This window comes from Pristiophorus japonicus, chromosome 2, assembly GCF_044704955.1.
Source record: "Pristiophorus japonicus isolate sPriJap1 chromosome 2, sPriJap1.hap1, whole genome shotgun sequence".
Lineage (NCBI taxonomy): Eukaryota > Metazoa > Chordata > Chondrichthyes > Pristiophoridae > Pristiophorus > Pristiophorus japonicus.
In genome coordinates this window covers 51,529,631-51,547,653 of record NC_091978.1, presented here as the reverse complement: position 1 = coordinate 51,547,653, position 18,023 = coordinate 51,529,631, and the positions used below count along the sequence as shown (strand labels likewise).

Here is an 18,023-nt window from a genome sequence, read left to right as displayed (position 1 = left end):
AGAGGTGTACCGATGGATGTGGTGTATTTAGATTTCCAAAAGGCATTCGATAAGGTGCCACACAAAAGGTTACTGCAGAAGATAGAGATACGCGGCGTCAGAGGATATGTATTAGCATGGATAGAAAATTGGCTGGCGAACAGAAAGCAGAGAGTCAGGATAAATGGGTCCTTTTCGGGTTGGAAATCAGTGGTTAGTGGTGTGCCACAGGGATCGGTGCTGGGACCACAACTGTTTACAATATACATAGATGACCTGGAAGAGGGAACAGAGTGTAGTGCAATAAAATTTGCAGATGACACTAAGATTAGTGGGAAAGCGGGTTGTGTAGAGGACTCAGAGAGGCTGCAAGGAGATTTGGATAGGTTAAGCGAATGGGCTAAGGTTTGGCAGATGGAATACAATGTTGGAAAGTGTGAGGTCATCCACTTTGGGAAAAAAAACAATAAAAGGGAATATTATTTGAATGGGGAGAAATTACAACATGCTGAGGTGCAGATGGACCTGGGGGTCCTTGTGCATGAATCCCAAAAGGTTAGTTTGCAGGTGCAGCAGGTAATCAGGAAGGCGAATGGAATGTTGGCCTTCATTGCGAGAGGGATGCAGTACAAAAGCAGGGAGGTCCTGCTGCAACTCTATAGGGTATTGGTAAGACCGCACCTGGAGTACTGCGTGCAGTTTTGGTCACCTTACTTAAGGAAGGATATAGTAGCTTTGGAGGGGATACAGAGACGATTCACTAGGCTGATTCCGGAAATGAGGGGGTTACCTTATGATGATAGATTGAGTAGACTGGGTCTTTACTCGTTGGAGTTCAGAAGGATGAGGGGTGATCTTATAGAAACATTTTAAATCATTAAAGGGATAGACAAGATTGAGGCAGAGAAGTTGTTTCCACTGGTAGAGGAGACTAGAACTAGGGGGCACAGCCTCAAAATACGGGGGAGCCAATTTAAAACCGAGTTGAGAAGGAATTTCTTCTCCCAGAGGGTTGTGAATCTGTGGAATTCTCTGCCCAAGGAAGCAGTTGAGGCTAGCTCATTGAATGTATTCAAGTCACAGATAGATAGATTTTTAACCAATAAGGGAATTAAGGGTTACGGGGAGCGGGCGGGTAAGTGGAGCTGAGTCCAGGGCCAGATCAGCCATGATCTTATTGAATGGCGGAGCGGGCTCGAGGGGCTCGATGGCCTGCTCCTGTTCCTAATTCTTTTGATAAGGGCAGGGAAAATGGAGTACGAGAAGAAGCTTGCAGGGAACATTAAGACGGATTGCAAAAGTTTCTATAGATATGTAAAGAGAAAAAGGTTAGTAAAGACAAACGTAGGTCCCCTGCAGTCAGAATCAGGGGAAGTCATAACGGGGAACAAAGAAATGGCGGACCAATTGAACAATTACTTTGGTTCGGTATTCACTGAGGAGGACACAAACAACCTTCCGGATATAAAAGGGGTCGGAGGGTCTAGTAAGGAGGAGGAACTGAGGGAAATCCTTATTAGTCGGGAAATTGTGTTGGGGAAATTGATGGGATTGAAGGCCGATAAATCCCCAGGGTCTGATGGACTGCATCCCAGAGTACTTAAGGAGGTGGCCTTGGAAATAGTGGATGCATTGACAGTCATTTTCCAACATTCCATTGACTCTGGATCAGTTCCTATGGAGTGGAGGGTAGCCAATGTAACCCCACTTTTTAAAAAAGGAGGGAGAGAGAAAACAGGGAATTATAGACCGGTCAGCCTGACATCGGTAGTGGGTAAAATGATGGAATCAATTATTAAGGATGTGATCGCAGTGCATTTGGAAAGAGGTAATATGATAGGTCCAAGTCAGCATGGATTTGTGAAAGGGAAATCATGCTTGACAAATCTTCTGGAATTTTTTGAGGATGTTTCCAGTAGAGTGGACAAGGGAGAACCAGTTGATGTGGTATATTTGGACTTTCAGAAGGCTTTCGACAAGGTCCCACACAAGAGATTAATGTGCAAAGTTAAAGCACATGGGATTGGGGGTAGTGTGCTGACATGGATTGAGAACTGGTTGTCAGACAGGAAGCAAAGAGTAGGAGTAAATGGGGACTTTTCAGAATGGCAGGCAGTGACTAGTGGGGTACCGCAAGGTTCTGTGCTGGGGCCCCAGCTGTTTACACTGTACATTAATGATTTAGACGAGGGGATTAAATGTAGTATCTCCAAATTTGCGGATGACACTAAGTTGGGTGGCAGTGTGAGCTGCAAGGAGGATTCTATGAGGCTGCAGAGTGACTTGGATAGGTTAGGTGAGTGGGCAAATGCATGGCAGATGAAGTATAATGTGGATAAATGTGAGGTTATCCACTTTGGTGGTAAAAACAGAGAGACAGACTATTATCTGAATGGTGACAGATTAGGAAAAGGGCAGGTGCAAAGAGACCTGGGTGTCATGGTACATCAGTCATTGAAGGTTGGCATGCAGGTACAGCAGGCGGTTAAGAAAGCAAATGGCATGTTGGCCTTCATAGCGAGGGGATTTGAGTACAAGGGCAGGGAGGTGTTGCTACAATTGTACAGGGCCTTGGTGAGGCCACACCTGGAGTATTGTGTACAGTTTTGGTCTCCTAACCTGAGGAAGGACATTCTTGCTATTGAGGGAGTGCAGCGAAGGTTCACCAGACTGATTCCCGGGATGGCGGGACTGACCTATCAAGAAAGACTGGATCAACTGGGTTTGTATTCACTGGAGTTCAGAAGAATGAGAGGGGACCTCATAGAAATGTTTAAAATTCTGACGGGGTTAGACAGGTTAGATGCAGGAAGAATGTTCCCAATGTTGGGGAAGTCCAGAACCAGGGGACACAGTCTAAGGATAAGGGGGAAGCCATTTAGGACCGAGATGAGGAGGAATTTCTTCACCCAGAGAGTGGTGAACCTGTGGAATTCTCTACCACAGAAAGTTGTTGAGGCCAATTCACTAAATATATTCAAAAAGGAGTTAGATGAAGTCCTTACTACTAGGGGAATCAAGGGGTATGGTGAGAAAGCAGGAATGGGGTACTGAAGTTGCATGTTCAGCCATGAACTCATTGAATGGCGGTGCAGGCTCGAAGGGCCGAATGGCCTACTCCTGCACCTATTTTCTATGTTTCTATGTTTCTATTATGTTATCTTCTCTTACAGTCTTTCCTTTTCATTGGGATATATTTTTGTTGCGAGTTATGAAATATCTCCTTAAATGTCTGCCACTGCCCATCAACTGTCCCCTATTTTAATCTATTTTCCCAGTCCACTTTAGCCAACTCCGCCCTCATACCTTTGTAGCCTCCTTTATTTAAGCTTAGGACCCTGGTTTGAGAGCCAACTTTCTCACCCTCCAACTGAATTTTAAATTCAACCATGTTATGGTCACTCATTCCTGGAGGATCCTGTACTACGAGACCATTTATTAATCCTGCCTCATGACACAGTGCCAGATCTAAGATAGCCTGCTCCCTGGTTGATTCCACAACGTACTCTTCAAGGAAACTGTACCGGATACATTCTACGAACTCTTCCTCAAGGCTACCCTGGCCAACTTGCTTTGTCCAATCAATATGAAGGTTAATCCATTGTTAAATTTATTGTCTTATAATACTCCTGTGAAGTGGCTTGGGATGTTTTACTACGTTAAAGGTGCTATATAAATACAAGTTATTGTTGTTAAAGAGACAGTGACATTGTGATCAATCTTGATTTCAGTGCAGAGAAGAGGGAGAGCAATTTTGGGCAGAACATAAAGAACATATAAGACTGAAAATTGTGTATTCTGAAAATCCCTCCTGCCACAGAGCCGGCAATCAGTGAAATCTCTCAATTCAGGGAAACTGACAAAAACTCCAGAACTTCCGTAGAAATACCACTGTTAAATTCCCCACTAAAAGCTTGACCCAAAGGGATTAGGAGTAACTGGGATTTTAACAGCATATTAACTGCTAAACAAGGGTGATGGGCCTGAAAAACTATTTTATACACCCAACTGAAGTGTCTTTGAGAGTTTGTTCAATCGTTTGACATGGCACCTGGTGAGTGCGATAACATGAAATCAGTCAGTGTTGAAGAAAAAAATTGTGCAGTGTTAAATTTATCCATTTTAATAAGCATTAAATTTAAGGACTTTTTTTAAAGTTTGTTCATCTTTATTTCAGGTTCGCTGTTTCCCTATGTGGGAGCCCCAATCTTTGTTTTGTTCTAACATTTTTCTACAAAAGTAAATTATTATAGACCTTATCCACCTTCAATGAGAATTCTGCGTTTTGATTGGCTGTTGACGTCACAGCAGCTCGTGTTCGGGGATTCCAACTATACACTATTGATTTGAATTACAAGTTCGAAACCCCAACCGTCTCGACACAGAGATCGTCATGTCCTTGTGCGAAGCTCACTTCAGGGCCAGGGGCAAAAGTATTTGCTTTGCCCGCTGACTGAAAATTCCGGGCCATTATTGAACAGTTTTTGCAGAGTGACTGAGGCTGTCTCTAAAACTGCAGGACAGCTGCTGTCCCTCTGAAAGGCCGCTCACTGTGGCCCCTCTCCCAGATTCCAGCCCCAGCTCTGTGCTCACTGTGGCCCCTCTCCCAGATTCCAGCCCCAGCTCTGTGCTCACTGTGGCCCCTCTCCCAGATTCCAGCCCCAGCTCTGTGCTCACTCAGCTGCTCTCACCTGGGGACAGCGCGTTACAATTGGCCCCAGCGCACCTGAGCTGGACACCAGGCCCCACCCCCTTGCTGCACTGCCAATGGTTGGAGGACCCGCCGCCAGCTCGCTGCTTCCACCTCTGCCGGGCTCTTCCTATTGGTCTGTGCTCCCGTCAGTCAGGCCGGGCCCATGTGGGCTGAATCCACTCCATTCGGTTCAATTTGAGGCGGTTTGTTCTGCAACTTTTCTTCAGCAGGATGATTTGATTGACAGCTTGAACACAAATCCCGCAGCCTCTACTTTTCAGGCCTTAAACAGAGGGCCGGTTAGCAGGTTATTGAGGGCCCGCGCCTCAGGGGTGAGAAGCTGCTGCAGTCCTGGGGGAACATCTTGCGGCCCTGCCCAGATTGGTCAGTCTGTTTAGGCATTTTTCATTTAGGCACTTTACAGCCTTCTGGACTCAACATCAAGTTCAACAATTTCAGAGGGTAACCGCTACCTATCTTTGGCTCCTTTTCCTCCCCACCCCCCCTCCCCCCAGCCTATGGTTTTTTTCCTTATCTTCAATGGCAGCTGGTTATTATTCTGCCATTCACACCCTATCTTGACTAATGTTTTTTAATTCCTGGCATTACCATTCCAATTTGGCCCATCATCCCTTTTATCTCTCTAATCTCGTCTGCCTTCCACCCTATCACAGACCTTACCTTTTCTTCTTTCTTCCCATCTCCCTTCCAGTGTTTCTTAAGAATGTGTTCTTTTTGAACACTCACCAGTTCTGACGAAGGGTGATCAACCTGAAACGTTAACTCTGTTTCTCTCTCCACAGATGCTGCCTGACCCGCTGAGATTTCCAGCATTTTCTGTTTTTATTTCAGATTCCAGCATCCGCGGTATTTTGCTTTTGTGTTTCTGTCAGTCTGTTCAATGGCGGCAATATCCAGGCTCAGCCCCACAAACTGGGGGCCTCAAACCCCGCTACTCACCCTCTCAGATTGGTTGGAGGACCAACCACCCGCTCAGTCCTGCAGCCCTGCCCCCACTCTTCGTATTGGTCCACAGGTGCTCTCAATCACCCGGGCAGTGTGAGCAGAGCATGCGCTGTGTCGGAGGCAGCGGTTGAGAGATGGGCAGAGGGAGCGTGTTAATAAACCCCGGGGGGGGACACGGGCTTCACACACACCGAATGCGGACCCAGGCCCGAGAGAAAACACTTCACATTATCCGCTTTACACACACTCGGTGTTGGCCCCAGGCTTCGAATCAGTGCCCGCAGGCTCTAGTTTGCTCCTCAGTTCCAAGCCCAGTCTGTGAATGCCCAAGGGAGCTCACTGGCCGCCATCTTGGGCAGGGCGGGTCTCGCAGCGCATGCGCAGACCTTTGGGCAGGGACAAAGGGTGGGCGGGGCTTCAAGGTGTCTCTCAGTTTGATTGGGCCAAATGTTTGTGCCCAGGTCAGTGGCCTCGGAAAGGGAGCCGTGTTGTGCTGATTCTTATCTGGTGACCCTGGGCCGGCCCAGGCTCACCCTATTGGGCCAGCACAAAAGGCCCAGTGACCAGCAGAGAAAATCAGCAGCTCATTGATTTTATTCTCATTCTGCATACAGAGGGTGCAGAACTGAACCCAACCAAAGCAGAGGGAGCAAGATAACTGGTAGCGGGGGAGAAAATGATGGAGATGGTGCAATGGGTTTGGATTTCAGCACAGGGAGGAGGGAGAGTGTGTGGGACGGGGATTTACAGCTTTGGGGGAACAAGAGAGGAAAGAATGTTCCAGAGAAACTAGAATTGTCTATCCTCAATTTCCAACCTGTACTTAGTGATGACTTTTGTAAACTCCTTTTACAGAGAATAAGAACGGGAGGATCTGCAAACGAGAAACTCAAACCAAACATCTTGTCATAATCTTACACAGTGACTCGATTTATCAGGACCTGACTATCAATCGGCCTTTCAATGTGGAAGGAGAAATGTTTGTCTGTTCTATCTGTGGGACATCACAAACATCAGTGTGACTGGACACATACACCCGAGTGAAAATGTTCCAGTGCGGAACTCTTTCACGGCAAACGAGCCAAAGGTGAGTAGAGGAAACGTTACAAGGACACCCTCAAAGCCTCCCAGATAAAGTGCAACATCCCCACTGATACCTGGAAGTCGCTGGCCAAAGACCGCCCTAAGTGGAGGAAGTGCATCCGGGAGGGTGCTGAGCACCTCGAGTCTCAACGCCAAGAGCATGCAGAAATCAAGCGCAGGCTGCGGAAAGAGCGTGCGGCAAACCTGTCCCACCCACGTTTTCCTCAACAACTATCTGTCCCACCTGTGACAGGGACTGTGGTTCTCGTATTGGACTGTTCAGCCACCTAAGGACTCATTTTTAGAGTGGAAGCAAGTCTTCCTCGATTCTGAGGGACTGCCTATGATGATGCACTGACTGTGGAAACAGATTTAGCCAGTTACTCAGCCTGAAAAAACATCGCACCGTGGCTCAATTGGTAGCACACTTGCCCTCTGAGTCAGAAGGTTGTGGGTTCAAGTCCCACTCCGGGGACTTGAGCACAAAAATCTAGGCTGACAATCCAGTGCAGTGCTGAGAGAGTGCTGCACTGTCGGAGGTGTTGTCTTTCAGATGTGACTTTAAACCGAATCCCAGTCTGCTCTCTCAGGTGGACGTCAAAGATTGTATGGCACTATTTCAAAGAAGAGCAGGGGAGGTATCCCTGGTGTCCTGGCCAATATTTATCCCTTATTCAACATAACAAAAAAAGATTACCTGCTCATTATCACATTGCTGTTTGTGAGAGCTTGCTGTGCACAATTGGCTGCCACGTTTCCTACATCACAACAGTGACTACACTTCAAAATGTACTTTTGGCTGTAAAGCGCTTTGAGATGGTCGCTGGTTGTGAAAGGCGCTATATAAATGCAAGTCTTTCTTTCACAGTGGGGAGAACCCGTACACGTGTTCTGTGTGTTAACGAGGTTTCAACTGATCGTCCAACCTGGAAAGACACAAGGACACCCATACCATGGAGAAACCGTGGAAATGTGGGGACTGTCCGAAGGGATTCAATTACCCATCTGAGCTGGAAATTCATCGGCGAGACCATTCACCTGCTCCATGTGTGGGAAGGGATTCAGTCAGTTATCTGGTTTGCTGAGACACCAGCAAGTTCACACTGCGGAGAGGTCCTTCACCTGCTCCGAGTGTGGGAAATGATTCACTCAGTCATCCAAACTGCTGAAACACCAGCAAATTCACAATTGACTGCAGGGGTTAGATACTGCTGTTATTGCAGCTATTAATAAAATTGAGTACTGAACCATGTTCATTCTGACAGTTGGGATTTGTTTCTGCTGATGTTACTAACATGCATAACTGGCCTGATGTTTAATATTCTGGATATATAGCTGATTTTGTATTCGGGCTGGAGTGTCCGTTGTGAACCATTGTCTGTGATCTTTCCCCTTAATTCAGAGACTCTCATCAAAAATTAGTTTACAATAAAATTATGAATTATTACTTCAATCCTAAATTAATCTTTGGGACAAAATCTACAATTCACTGTCTGAAAGGTTCCACTGATTAACATCTCCAGTTGGAAAGTGCTGTTTAATCCATGCTGACAATTCTTACTGACTTAAACATTAACACACAAAAGCCCCTCCATTATTCACCAGAAAGAAGGAAAATGGGAATTGATGGAGAATTGAGCGCCCCGAATGTTGCTCCTCACATCGCCAATCCCTCACTGATGTGGGAAGCATGGGGTTAATGTGAATGCTGTTTCAAAACACTGTAGCTATGTTACAAGGCATGATGGGAAGCTTTGCCAAAACAGACAGAAGCATCGTGTCAGCAGTTAATACGTAACAGTTGGTATAAAGAGGTTTCATGATGCCTTGTTACAGAGACAATGGGTAATGATGAAACCTTGTTACAGAGACAATGGGTAATGATGAAACCTTGTTACAGAGACAATGGGCAAAACAGAAGACAGTTGAGATAACAAAATACATCTGCTGAGAGTTTACGTGATTAACAATTGACAGTTGCTCGGTTGCTGATCGCATAAGCTCTCAGTTTGTCAACTATCGAGTTTCGCTTCTGCTGGATTATGTATAAATACATTGCCACGACTGCTGTAAAATTGGGACTTGGGGACTTGAATTCGGGATACCAAACGCTCTCTTCTGCATGCTTGTATTAAATAATTCTCGTATCGTGGACTAAAAGTGACTTTGAGTGGTGTTTTTTCCCACAACACTTACCCCAACTCCTCTTTCATCTCTACTCTCCAACCCTTCTTTCACCCCTACTCTTCAACCCATCTCACTCCAATTGCTTTCACCCCTACTCTCCAACTCCTCTTTTCCTCCTACTCTCCAAACCCCTCACACCCAACTCCTCTTCACCCATACTCTCCAGCCCTCTCTCATCTTCCATTGAATTCAATTGAAAGGAAACTGACAGATTGTAATAGTCAGGATTTGAAAGATATTCACAACGGTTTCATCATGTTCTTAGAGTTGGGATATTTCTGTATTCTGTCCACTCGAGGAGTTAGATAACAGACTTTCTCCTGTAAGTATAGAGCTGGATTATTGGGCTGTGATGTGATTACTTGTTCACCTTGTTGACTCTAAACCTTTGCTAATTGTTTGATGTGATCTGTTTCCTTGTTCTTTTTCTAAATACATTTGCTGATTGGATTCAAATTTAATTTAAAACCAGTTTTCAGGCGTGATGCTCTATTCACACATCGAAGGTGAGAGAGATACTGTGGGGCACACGCTAAGAATGTGATTCACAGACTGGGTTTTGTGTTTAGTGATTCTGGGCGTGTTACGGATACCTTCCCTGGATACCAAGGCTAAGAGAGGCACTCTGGAAGGTATGGGGAGCTGGGACTTGTCCATGAGAGTAATCGAAAGTTTGAGAACCACAATAATTTAGAGTGAGAAAGGAGAACAAGCCCAAAAGTGGAACAGTCGGTAACAGGACACCAATCAGTCTCTTATCTTGGAGAAAACAAATACTCGACACATTGTGTGTTTGACAAAAATCTGATTTTAAATCTTTGTGGAATAATTACCAGTCATTTTTAGACTGGAATTGTAAACCTGCTGTTTCAATTTCAGTCAGAAACAGATCACAGTTTTACACCAATCTGTGATTTGACAGCATGTTTCCAGCATTCACTGTTGTTCTTCCTGACTCTAAACACAGTTGTAAAGGAAACTTCTGTTCCATGCCTAGGAGCTCTGAACCTTGGAAGAGAGCGGCTGGACACATTTCTTACTTGCCTCAAGATTAACCCACATGGGGACTTTGCTGTCAGTGAAGAGAGATGAGAAATCTACAACAATGTGTTGAAAACAAAGCTGATTTATTTGGTAGCTATCCAGAATATTAAACTCCAGCCCAGTTATAGGGGTTAGTAACATCAGCAGAAACAAACTCCAACTGTCAGAATAAACATGGTTTAGTCCTGGATGTGATTAACAGCAGAGTCCAACCCCTGCAGTCACATGTGAACTTGTTGGTGTTTCAGCAGGGTGGATGACTGAGTGAAACCCTTCCCACGCACGGAGCAGCTGAACGGCCTCTCCCCAGTGTGACAGCACCGATCATTTTGCAGCTGGGACGGGGAACCGAATCCCTTCCCACAGTCCCAACATTTTACACTGTTTCTCCCAATTGACTGCATTTGTGTGTTGCCAGGCCAGATGATTGATTGGTTGAAACCTCATCCACACACCGAGCACGTGTATGGTTTCTGCCTGCTGAGATTGGTGCTTTTTCCTTCCATATTCAAAATCCATTGATATTCAGGTCCTGGTGAATAGAGTGACTCTGTCAGATCTTGACGTGATGTTTGGTTTGAATTTCCCGTCTGTAAATCCTCTCCTAATTCCTTGTAAAAGGAGTTTACAAAAGTCATCACTATGTACAAGATAGAAATTCAAAACAGACAGTTAAGAACATAAGAAATAAGAGCAGGAGTAGACATTTGGTCGCTTGAGCCTGCTCCGCCATTCAATAAGATCATGGCTGATTTTCTACCTCAACTCCACTTGCCTGCACTATCCCCATAATCCTTTGATTCCCATAGTATAGGTGCAGCGTCGAGAATCTGGAACCCTTGGGACCGAGGCCGTTCGGGATTCCGGGCTTTTCCAGACTTTTGATCGTCTTTCTGACGTCACGAATCCGGAAACAACCGAGCCCGGGGTTGGGTATTTCCGGATTTCGGAACATCAGAAAGGTGGGGTGGGTGGGGTCCCCGCCGAGGAGTTGTTTGGGCAGGGCCCCGCCACAGTGGAGCTGTTCGGGTGGGCCCCGCCACCGAGATATTCGGGCGAGCTGGCGAGGAAGCCCCGAGGTAAGGACAGCGGCAACCAGTGAGGCGAGGCGAGTGGCAGCGAGGCGAAGCCCGAGGTCGGGCAGCGGCGGGGCCCTGAGGTCGGCGGGTCCAGATTCCGAAACACTTCACGGATTTGGGTCGACCCTGCGGATCAGTCCGGAGTCCAGACCATTCTTTGTCTTTCTAAGTGAAGATTTATCCTGTCTTGGATTTTTTCCAATAATTTTCCCACCACTGAGGTTAGGCTGACAGGCCTGTAATTACTCGGTCTATCCCTTTCTCCCTTCTTAACAAAGGTATCTCATCAGCAGTCCTCTGGACCACACCTGAAGCCAGAGAGGATTGGAAAATGATCGTCAAAGCCTCTGCTATTGTCTCTTTTGATTCGCTTAACAGCTTGGGATACATTTAGAATCATAGAAGTTTATAGCACGGAAGGAGGCCATTTCGGCCCATCATGTCCGTGCCGAGCAACAAGAGGCTATCCAGCCTAATCCCACTTTCCAGCTCTAGGTCCGTAACCCTGCAGGTTACGGCACTTCAAGTGCACATCCAAGTACTTTATAAATGTGGTGTGGGTTACCACTCTTTCAGACAGTGAGTTTCAGACACCCACTGCGTGATGAAGTTTCCCCTCCAATCCCCTCTAAACCTGCTACCAATTATTTTAAATTGATGCCCCTTGGTTGTTGACCCCTCTGCTAAGTGAAATATGCCCTTTCTATCCACTATGTCTAGGCACCTCATAATTTTATACACCTCAATGAGGTCTCCCCTTAGCCTCCTCTGTTCCAAGAAAAACAAGCCCAGCCTATCCAATCTGTCCTCATAGCTAAGATTCTCCACTCCTGGCAACATCCTCGTAAATCTCCTCTGTACCCTTTCCAGTGTAATCACGTCCTTCTTGTATTGTGGTGACCAGAACTGCACGCAGTACTCCAGCTGTGGCCTAACCAGTGTTTTATACAGTTCAAGCATAACCCACCTGCTCTTATATTCTATGCCTCGGCCAATAAAGGCAAGCATTCCGTATGTCTTCTTAATCACCTGGCCTGCTACCTTCAGGGATCTGGGGACATGCACTCCCAGGTCCCTTTGTTTCTCTACACTTCTCAATGTCCTACCATTTAATCTGTATTCTCTTTCATTGTTAGCCCTCCCCAAATGCATTATCTCGCACTTCTCTGGATTAAATTCCATTTGCCACTGTTCTGCCCACCTGACCAGTTCATTGATAGCTTCCTGCAGTCCACAGCTTTCTTCATTATCAACCACACAGCCGATTTTTGTATCATCTGCAAACTTCATAATCATCCCCCTTATATTCAAGTCTAGATCACTGATGTATACCACAAAAAGCAAGGGACCTAGCACTGAGCCCTGCGGAATCCCACTTGAAACATCCTGCCAGTCACAAAAACACCCAGCAACCATTACCCTTTCCTTCCTGCCTCTCAGCCAATTTTGGATCCAACTTGCCACTTTGCCCTGGATCCCATGGGTTTTTACTTTCGTGACCAGTCTACTATGTGGGACCTTATCAAAAGAGAAAAGATAGCCAACCATGGCTAACTAAAGAAATAAAGGACAGTATCCAATAAAAAAACAAGGGCATACAAAGTAGCCAAAACTAGTGGGAGGACAGAAGACTGGGAAGCTTTTAAAAGCCAACAATGAATGACTAAAAAAATGATTAAAAAAGGAAAGATGGACTATGAAAGTAAATGAGCACAAAATATAAAAGCAGATAGCAAGAGTTTCTATAGGTATATAAAAAGAAAAAGAGTGGCTAAAGTAAATGTTGGTCCCTTAGAAGACGAGACTGGGGAATTAGTAATGGGGAACATGGAGATGGCAGAAACTCTGAACAAATATTTTGTATCAGTCTTTATGGTAGAGGACACTAACAATATTCTGACAGTGGATAGTCAAGGGGCTATGGGCGGGGGGAGGAACTTAACAGAATCACAATCAATAAGGAGGTGGAATTCAGTAAGATAATGGGACTAAAGGCAGATAAATCCCCTGGACCTGATGGCTTGCATCCTAGTGTCTTATGAGAAGTAGCGGCAGGGATAGTGGATGCATTGCGGTGCAGGCTAGAAGGGCCGAATGGCCTACTCCTGCACCTATTTTCTATGTTTTCTATGTTTCATTGGTTGTAATTTACCAAAATTCCCTGGATTTTGGGGAGATCCCAGCAGATTGGAAAACTGCACATGTAATGCCCCTATTTAAAAAAGGAGGCAGACAAAAAGCAGGAAACTATAGACCTAACATCTGTGGTTGGGAAAATGTTGGAGTCCATTAAAGAAGCAGTAGCAGGACATTTGGAAAAGCATAATTCAGTCAGGCAAAGTCAGCATGGATTTATGAAGGGGAAGTCATGTTTGACAAATTTGCTGGAGTTTCTTGAAGATGTTACGAACAGGGTGGATATAGGGGAACCAGTGGATGTGGTGTATTTGCACTTCCAGAAGGCATTTGACAAGGTGCCACATAAAAGGTTACTGCACAAGATAAAAGCTCACGGGGTTGGGGGTAATATATTAGCATGGATAGAGGATTGGCTAACTAACAGGGAACAAAGAGTCGGGATAAATGGTTCATTCTCTGATTGGCAACCAGTAACTATTGGGGTGCCACAGGGATCAGTGCTGGGACCCCAACTATTTACAATCTATATTAACAACTTGGAAGAAGGGACTGAGTGTAACGTAACCAAGTTTGCTGATGATACAAAGATGGGCGGAAAAGCAATGTGTGAGGAGGACACAAAAAATCTGCAAAAGGACATAGACAGGCTAAGTGAGTGGGCAAAAATTTGGCAGGTGGAGTATAATGTCGGAAAGTGTGAGGGCATGCACTTTGGCAGAAAAAAAAATCAAAGAGCAAGTTATTATTTAAATGGAGAAAGATTGCAAAGTGCTGCAGTACAGCGGGACCTGGGGGTACTTGTGCATGAAACAGAAAAGGATCGTATGCAGGTACAGCAAATGATCAGGAAGGCCAATGGTATCTTGGCCTTTATTGCAAAGGGGATGGAGTATAAAAGCAGGAAAGTCTTGCCACAGCTATATAAGGTATTGGTGAGACCACACCTGGAATACTACATGCAATTTTGGTTTCCATATTTACGAAAGGATATACTTGCTTTGGAGGCAGTTCAGAGAAGGTTCACTAGGTTGATTCCGGGGATGAGGGGATTGACTTATGAGGAAAGGTTGAGTAGGTTGGGCCTCTACTCATTGAAATTCAGAAGAATGAGAGGTGATTTTATCGAAATGTATAAGATTATGAGCAGGCTTGACAAGGTGGATGCAGAGAGGATGTTTCCACTGATGGGGGAGACTAGAACTAGAGGGCATGATCTTAGAATAAGGGGCCGCCCATTTAAAACCGAGATGAGGAGAAATTTCTTCGCTCAGAGGGTTGTAAATCTGTGGAATTCGCTGCCTCAGAGACTGTGGAAGCTGGGACATTGAATAAATTTAAAACCGAAATAGACAGTTCCTTAAACGATAAGGGGATAAGGGGGTTATGGGGAGCGGGCGGGGAAGAGGAGCTGAGTCCATGATCAGATCAGCCATGATCTTATTGAATGGTGGAGCAGACTCGAGGGGCTATGCCATTCCTATTTGTTATGTTGTCCTTATGTTTGATAAGGTGCTGGATAGGAGGCTTGTTGATCAAATTAAGGCTCAATGTATTAAAGGGAGTGGAACAGCGTGGATAGGAAATTGGGTAAAGGGCAGAAAACAGAGAGTAGTGGTTATTGGATGTTCCTCAGACTGGAGGGATGTAAACAGTTGTGTCCCCCAGTGTCAGTGTTGGGACCATTGCTCTGGTATGTGGGGCACAAGAGCAAAATCTCTAGATGAGGCCAGAATAGGGAGTGTGGGGAACTGTAAGTGACTTCACAGGTTAGTAAATGTGGCAGGTAGATGTCAGACGAAATTTAACCCAGAGAAACGTGATATGATAGATTTGGGGAGGAAAAAAGGGAGGAAATGTACATTAAATGTTAAAGTTTAAATGGAGTAGAGTAGCAGAGAGATTTAGGGTTGTAAGATTCTAGCTAATATCTTGTCTTATTTAGGATCGAGAGTCTAGTGTCAGCAACTTCAATACCTTATTCAGAAATATAAGACAAGTAGATTCTCTGTCATGTACCATACCTTATCCATCAATCAGAGTAAACGTGCAAGTCCCATGTGTCCACAGTAACTGACAGAAGGTTAGCCCGCTGGATGGAACCTCGGGCGCCCTGAGCTTGATCTCCGGTGTCTCCAGTCCAGACTGCCTCCTTACATCAGTATCCCCTCACTTTTATACCCTGTAGTGATCCATCTCTGGCACTGGACTCTTCTTTGTCTTCTCTGCTGGGTTTTACTAAGGTGTACGAAAGCCTGGGCCTTACACTAAACATCCGTAAGACACCAGCCTGTCCTCAACAAACAGCACTGCCCCCAGTCATCAAGATCCACGGCGCGGCTGTGGACATTGTGGACCATTTCCCATATCCCGGGTGCTTCCTATCAACAAGAGCAGGCATCGACGACGAGATCCAACACCGCCTCGAGTGTGCCAGTGCAGCCTTCGGTCGCCTGAGGAAAAGAGTGTTTGAAGACCAGGCCCTCAAAACTGCCACCAAGCTCATGGTCTACAGGGCTGTAGTAATACCTGCCCTCCTGTATGGCTCAGAGACATGGACCATGTACAGTAGACATCTCAATTTGCTGGAGAAATATCACCAATGATGTCTCCGCAAGATCCTACAAATCCCCTGGGAGGACAAGCGCACCAACATCAGCGTCCTCATTCAAGCTAACATCCCCAGCATTGAAGCACTGACCACACTCGATCAGCTCTGCTAGGCAGGCCACATAGTCCGCATGCCAGACACGAGACTCCCAAAGCATGTGCTCTACTCTGAGCTCCTTCATGGCAAACGAGCCAAAGGTGGGCAGCGGAAACACTACAAGGACACCCTCAAAGCCTCCCTGATAAAGTGCAACATCCCCACTGACACCTGGGAGTCCCTGGCCCAAGACCGCCCTAAGTAGAGGAAGTGCATCCGGGAGGGCGCTAAGCACCTCGAGTCTCAACGCCGAGAGCATGCAGAAATCAAACGCAGACAGCGGAAAGAGTGTGCGGCAAACCAGTCCCACCCACCCCTTCCCTCAACGACTATCTGTCCCACCTGTGACAGAGGCTGTGGCTCTCGTATTGGACTGTTCAGCCACCTAAGGACTCACTTCAGGAGTGGAAGCAAGTCTTCCTCGATTCCGAAGGACTGCCTAAAAGACAGCTGGGACTTCTCTAATCTGTGATTTACAAGGACACTTTCCCTGGTTCCTAGCAGTTACTTTTCCTCAGTAATAATTCTCATTATCCCTAAACTATCCTGTGTACTGTTAGTTGTTATTATTTATAGTTTCAGAATTATAGGTATAAACATCATACATTATAATGTAATCTACTCTATTACTCAGTGGTTTAAGCTTATATTGCAGTCGATAACAGAAAACCTTGTTCTTTCCCCTGATCTGATTAGATTCCAACACAGGGACTCAGTGAATGGAATGTCTGATCAGTGATGCCATGGTGACCAGTCTGCAGTGCAGCGCCTGTTTAAGTTTCTAACTCAAGACTAAAATTCACTTTGCCATAATGCACATTATATCAGACATTTGATGTCAATAGCTCAGAGATCCCGGTCGGCTGCTTCCCCCAGGCGATCGGCTAAAAAACTTTTAAAAGATGCGCTCTTACCTGCAGCTGCTGCACCCACGCGAGTTCTCAGTCCTGAAGCCTCCACTAGCTGCGCGTCACTGCGCGTGCACATCAGGACATGCGCAGGGCTGGAGCTGCAGTCACATGGCTCTAGGTAAAGTATGTTCTCATTCATTATAATGGGAACTCCGTAAATTGGAGTTCCCATTATTATGAATGAGAACCCCCCAACACCCAAAACACTAAAGAAAATAGAAAAAAATAAACCACATATTTTTATTAATTTAAATTAAAGTTATTTATATATTATAAAAAATATATTTTTATCGATTTTTAAAAGTTTTTTAAATTATGATTTAAAATAAACTTACCACAGTGGGGAGGGTTTTTAACAATAAACTGTGTTTTTATAATTTTATTTTAAAATGTTTTTGTGTATTTTAAAACTCTTATGCCTCTAAAAGTAGGCTATGCGCCTGCTTTTATCAGGCGCAAGAGTTTTCAGGACATTTGCTGGGCAAGATATGGGTAAATCCCGCAATCTTGCCCTTGCAAATATTCTGGCTGCCGAGATATGGAAGCCGGTTTTCAGTGCATGCGCATTGTGCACTGAAAATCGGCTTTTGCGATGCCTTCCCAGGTCCATACACAATACTCAATATTCAATACGGACCCGGGAGTCCGGAATTTCTGCCCCAATGTGTTTTAGCCAAGGCATTCAGACACACAAATCTTTAAAAGTGAGAGAACAACTTGATAAAGTGGTTAAAAAGCACATGGAATCCTAGGTTTGATAAATAGGGGTGTAGAGTACAAAAGGGCAGTGGTCATGTAAACCTGTACAAATCATTGGTTAGGCTGCAGTTAGAATATTGTGTCAACTTTTGGGGCATCTTACACTAGGAAGGCTGTCAAGACCAAGGAGAGGGTGCAGAGAGATTCACTGAGATGATGCCAGGGAAGAAAGCCTTTGGTTATCAGGAGAGATTGGAGAAACTGGGGCTCTTTTCATTAGAACAAAAAGGTAATTGGAGATCTGAGGGAGGTGGTAAAAATTTGAACAGGTAAATGAGGAAAATTTATTTCCACCAGTGAGTCAGTAACTCGAGGGCATCAAATTCAAATCATCACCAAAAGGCTCAGACCCAGGGTTGAAATATTGAGCACACTGTGCAAAAATGTTTAGGACACTCACTGTCCCTCCGGATCTGTGTCCGAGGAGAAACTGATGGGTTTCTCTTAGCTTTGGATTAAATGACGTTCTCATCGAGGTG

The 18,023-nt window shown here is 45.3% G+C and overlaps 1 pseudogene; it reads left to right on the top strand.

Moving 5' to 3' along the window:
- The window catches only part of LOC139228623 (zinc finger protein 585A-like), an 89,766-nt pseudogene that overhangs the window by 49,975 nt on the left and 21,768 nt on the right, over positions 1–18,023 (top strand).